This window comes from Octopus bimaculoides, chromosome 7 (genome assembly GCF_046866305.1).
Source record: "Octopus bimaculoides isolate indiv1 chromosome 7, ASM4686630v1, whole genome shotgun sequence".
NCBI lineage: Eukaryota > Metazoa > Mollusca > Cephalopoda > Octopoda > Octopodidae > Octopus > Octopus bimaculoides.
Genome location: NC_142934.1, coordinates 72873462 through 72879442, shown reverse-complemented (window position 1 = coordinate 72879442; position 5981 = coordinate 72873462). Strand labels below are relative to the sequence as shown.

The window sequence follows — 5981 nt, the reverse complement described above, 5'->3', positions numbered from 1 at the left end:
AGAGAGAGAGAGAGAGAGAGAGAAAGAGACAGAGCGATTGACAGAGAAAGAAAGACAGACAGAGGGAGAGAGATCTCACATCAGAAGAAAGATATTAAGGTTCCCAATAAGAAGTTCGAAAGTGCAAGTGTTGCGGAGAAAAGGAGGCATAAAATGTTCACCAGAGGACTTCGGGAAGAACTGTAGAGGCTAAGAAGGCTAGAATAGTTTTGGAGACTGAAGAAGGAGATGGAGTTCAGTTTATAAATGTTCCATACAAGTTTATCAATGCGATATTGAGAGAAACAAGACCTGGGAGACTGACCAGCCTTAAGGAAGTTGGGAAAGAACTTCTCAAAGATGTCTCAATACATTCTAGAGAACAAGCATTGAGGGATCACTTGGAAATCAGCGGAGAGGAGATCTCGAAAAAGAGCTTAATGGTTAGGATCCTGAATTGAAACATGTTCAAAATGTACGAAAAGCTTGATTAGTGTCTACCTAATAATCGAATTTTACTCCTTAAGTTTACAAGAAATGTCCAATGCTACTTAGCAGAATATTGAAACATTTTCAGAAACTATGAAGAAAAGGCGCCATCTCATCATTCTGAAAAAGAGCCGAGGAAGCAAAATACTGTAATTAGCCATTTGTGAGCAATTTCTCTCATGAACGCAGAAAGCAATGTTTTCTTCATTAAAGAGAAAGGGATGACAATCTGCATGTTGAAAAATAAGTATCTTGATATATCTATCCAAAAGAGCGGCATCCCAAGTTTTTCTGGGTGTTTGGAACACAGATGTACTAAACCAACTAAACCATGAAGACAAGGAAAGAAAAAGCAATCAAACAGTCGTCTGGCTCGACTTGGCCGATGTGCATTTGGGAGGATTTGTGCTGGAAACCAGGAACAAATAGAAAGTGACTGGCCATCACTGTCGTCGCGCCATTGTTGTAGTTGAGGGTCAAAAGACTCATACAAAATTAGGGCACAACCTGACGACTTTTCATCCTGGCTCAGCGCTACATTCATAAATATATGACGGAATCTACCAACAGAATCTCTAGTATATATATATATATATATATATATATATATATATATATATATATATATATACATATACTTGGAAATGGATGCGTGGTGTTCAATTAAATGATAAATAGTAAATAATACATAGTATATAATAATAATAATAATAATAATAATAATAATGATAATAATAATAATAATAATAATAATAATTTAAAAAGGATTGACGTAACTCTTCATAAAGGTAAACAGTCAAGACGAAGAGCGCAATTCGATTGTAAGATATTTTATTAATTGAACGATATTTCAACAGTACGTCTCTCGTTGTCAAGTTCAGAATAAGAAGTAACAAAAATTCAAAATTATAGAAATTTAAACGTAAAGCATGAACGAGAGCAACCAGCGTCCACACGTTGATGGAATGACATCAACGGTTTTTAAGTTACAATTTTATACAATCTTATAGACAGAAAAAAAGGTAAGAAGAAGTGAGAAAGAAGAATATTTAATCAAACAGTTTTGTATAAATTTGATGATATTCTCCTGTCATCTTATTCATTCCTCCAGGGCGTGATGTTAATAACCCGCAAACATATTTCTCCTCATACATTCTGAGAAGTGAAAGTGAAGCAGATTCAAAATATTTTCTGAGAATATGCACTTTCAAGTCTTTTTCAAAATTGCAGCCGTTTGAAACGAAATGTTCAGCAAGTTCTGTTGAACTACTGTAATTGTGCCTGACGTCGAATCTGTGCCCATTAAACCTTTTGTTTAATTGTTCTGTTGTACAATCAACATAAATTAATTTGTGTTTCGTGTATTCTGCAGCGTACACCAAATGGGAATCTTTACATGTTCTACCATCTGTATAATTCATAACATTTCTGTTATGATTTCTGGTGGAATTCACTTCATTTATGTTGTTGCACAATGAACAGGGCTTACCTCTCTTGCGGCTGTTCTTTAAGGTACAGTGTGTAGATACTCCAATGTTCGTTTTCTTGGAGTCAGATATAGAGGTCAATAATTCTCTTATATTCCTATTCGGTCTAATAGGCGGCTGAGGAAATATCTGTTTGAAACGAAAATATTTTTTCGCCACATGCTGGTAACTTTCATGCAACACTTTTGAAATGCCAGCGAAATGTCGGTGCCAGCTAATCACTAAAGGAATTCTGTCATCTATTGTATTGTGTTTGCTAAAATTATGCGTGTAGATTTGACTACCTTTGCAAATCTTAGCTATTTCATTTACTATTTTCTCTAATCGTGTTTCACTGTAACCGCGTTTTACATAATGATATACAAAAGCAGTAATCCCCTATGTCAGTACAAATCCATTTTATCCTCAAAAATTGGGATTTCGGATTTGACCGAATAAGATGATGTGGATGATTGGAGCGGCAGTGGAGATAAATGTGGGATGACGTGGGCTTGCAAAATAACTCAGTCACTATTCTGCCTCCAGAAAATTTGACTTTTGTGTCCAAAAATTCAACGCTAGTTTTGAAGAACTAGACGTAAATTTTATGTTGGACTTAAAGCCATAGTTTCTAGCATAACAGTCACAGAAAAGCAAGAAGTCCATTAAACTATCCTGTGATCCTTCCCAGACAAAAAAATACGTCGTCAATGAACCGTAACCAGATAATTGCTTCATGACCATGAAGGGATTTGAATGTCTTCAGTAACTGTGTCTCGAATTTCGTCATGAAGACATTAGCGAAATTAACTGCCATGAGGGTATCCACGGCGCAACCCTTCGTCTGGTGGTAAAATCTTTGTCTAAACTTCATTCCGTTACTTTCTAAGACAAACCTCAATAATCTACAGAGAAAATTTGATGGAATACTTTTGTTTGACCGCTTTTCGAAGGCATCCATGCATGCTTCTACCCCTTCTATCCAGCGTTAGTGTGTTTACATCAGTGTAACTCTAGCGGTTCGGCAAAAAAAAAACCGATAGAATAAGTACCACGTTTGAAATAAAATTAGTACCGGAGACAATTCACTCGACTAAAATTGTTCAAAACGGTGCCCCAGCATAGCCAGTATCTAATAATAAACAAGTAAAAGATAAAATATACATACACACAGAGAGACACACAGACAGACACACAGAGAAACAAACACAAACACACACACACACACGCATATAGTTATGTATATGTATACATGTGTGCATATATGAGTAGGTATGCGTTTGTTTATATATATATATATATATATATATATATATATATATATATATATATATATATACACATATATATATATACACATATATATATACATATATATTATATGTGTGCGTGAGTATGTATATATATATACATACATTTGTATATATATTCATATATATATTGTTTGTGTATGTATCTATATATATATATATATATATATATATATATATATATATATATATATATATATATATATATATATATATAAATATATCTATATATATATGTACATATATGCATCTGTGGCTATGTGACTGCTAGTTTGAATATACGAGTGTGTGTACGTGCGTGTGTATGTACGCGTGCATGTGTAGGTATATGAATTAAATGAATATTTGCATTCAACATATAATGTTCTGTATACTTCAAACGATTACTTTCAACTATATCTTGGGAGTCCTTAACACACACCGCACTCAGACACAAGACAGATAAACCATATATAGTATGAATATGTGCATGTGTGTGTATGCGTTTGTGTATGTATATCTACTCACCACCTACATATGCACTTCGATTACCCTACACATTTAAGTGAATTTGCGGGACGATTTCTCTTGATATATGTCGTTACATTGATACAAGTAATTTTCGTAACGGACTTGTGTATATATGTGGATATAATTGCCGACAATTCCGCCACAGATCCACAGATTACACACACACACACACACACACACACACACACACACACACACACACACACACACAGACATTCTTTTATTTTCTTCTCTATCTGCTTATATGTGCACATGTATGTTGGTGTCGTTAATGGTGAAGACCATTCCTCAGGCGCAATTTTATATGTGTAAGATTTATGTGGTTTTATCATGTGTAGCATGTATTGAATATTATTTATACGTGAAAGTCCGATCTCTATTCATATCTTCATATCTTTATAGAGTTGCTGATCTCTATTCCTATCTTTCTTCATATGATAACTGTTTATCTTGAATTATACGTGTTTATCTCTAAATATACGAGTTTAAGACTACTGGCGTCATATGTCTCTCAACACGTTTCTAGAATATTATATAATCATCATGTATTTGTGTATATTCTGATTTTATTTTCTAAATTTTCTAAATTTATCGCCAATAGAAAGAGAGTCAGAAAGAGCGAGATAGAGAGAGAGAGAAAGAAAGAGAGAGGGGAGAGGAAGAAGAGAGAAGAGAAAGAGAGAGAGAGAGAATGATAGCAACAGAAGAAAGAACGAGAGAGAGAAAGCCAGGGTTCAAGTTACAAATAAGACTCACTGCAATCGAGACCACATCCAATTGGTATTTTTGAACGTATGCTCGCTCAATGCATGTCATTGCATGGCTAATCTGATTGTGCAAATATACATACGTTTGTATGTCTATACACCTGCATATATACTTACTACATACTTAAACTTCTTGAATATTTTACATATTTTCACTGTTTCATTTATGATCTCTGAATTGTAGTTTGTTATGTATGTTCGTTCTGGTTTTGTGAAAGCAAGTTTCTCAAAGTTAGTTTCCGAGGCCGTTAGCGTATTATTCCAGGATATGAATCTAACACCACAATTAAGGTGAAGTATATGCAAATTTCTCGTTAATTTTAGGTGCGGGAACGGCTGTGTGGTTAAGAACCTTGCTTTTCAACCACATGATTTCTAGTTCAATTCCAAAGCTTCAGCAAGTGTCATTCTATAGCCCCGGGACGACTAATGCCTCGAGTGAATTTGGTACAGGGAAGCTTGTCGGATGTATATATATATATATATATATATATATATATATATATATAAGCATGTATGTATTTATCTTTCACCGCTTGAGAACTGGCGTAGGTTTGTTTATTACCTTGTAACTTAGCAGCGTGGCAAAAGAGAAGGATAAAATAAGTATCAAGCTTAAGAAGAAATAAATACTGGGGTCAGTTTATTTCGACTAAACCCTTCGAGTTGGTATTCTAATATTGCTGCAGTCCAATGACTGCAACAAGTAAAAGATTAAAGTTCAGCATAGCTTTTTTCATTTACCCTTAACATTTAAAATTTGTGAGACATTTGATTTCCACCATTCCTTTTCTCTGTCCTAGAGCATTATGCATAGTTTGTTATGCCTACATTTTACAGTATTGTTAAGTATATCATCCATATATCTGCAACTTCGTCTAATTTTTTCCTCAGGACTATCTTTTCCATGCGTTGTCCATGACATCGTCTACGTCATAAGTAGATAATATCGTCATGACATTTGTGGATAACCGCATACAATATCGGTCACATATATGCGGAGGCTGCTTATAATTTCTCATCTTCTGCATCAGTTGTCGCACTGATGCATTTTCCTACACACTTACCGTATCAGTTTATGCTCACCAGGTATTTTATTATTTCATATTTCAGAAGTAAAATAGGAATCAGACAGGCTGGAATAAACCTCGAAATTTCAAACTATAAATTATATCACCTGAAGCATAAACTTACAACCGCATATCTTAAGACTTTAAGCTATCATTTTGTATTTTGTACACTTGTCGAACTGTCTATATTACATCACATGAGTAGAACCAGTTAATACAGCATGACTAAATCTTTTAAAAGTGTTCATAATGTCCTGGGTCAGTTACCACAGCGTTGCTTTTTGGGCAAGTGTCATTTACCATAACATCCGGTCCGACTAAGTCTTGTAACTGAAATTAGGTAGAGGGAAAGTATTTGGAAGATCGTTGCCGCACACTGATGATATAGTT

At 34.5% G+C, this 5981-nt stretch overlaps 1 long non-coding RNA gene across 3 annotated transcripts in view; it reads right to left on the bottom strand.

The window, feature by feature from the left end:
• LOC106869341 (uncharacterized) overlaps positions 1 to 5479 on the bottom strand; it is a 13214-nt gene extending 7735 nt beyond the window's left edge. The window contains exon 1 of one of the 3 annotated variants that reach the window (XR_016242662.1): positions 4639 to 5479. This is a non-coding gene — a long non-coding RNA (uncharacterized LOC106869341). The remainder of the gene's footprint in view (positions 1 to 4638) is intronic. The other 2 variants (XR_001409392.3, XR_001409391.3) reach the window with 2 other exon arrangements.
• Positions 5480 to 5981: the final 502 nt, after the last annotated feature.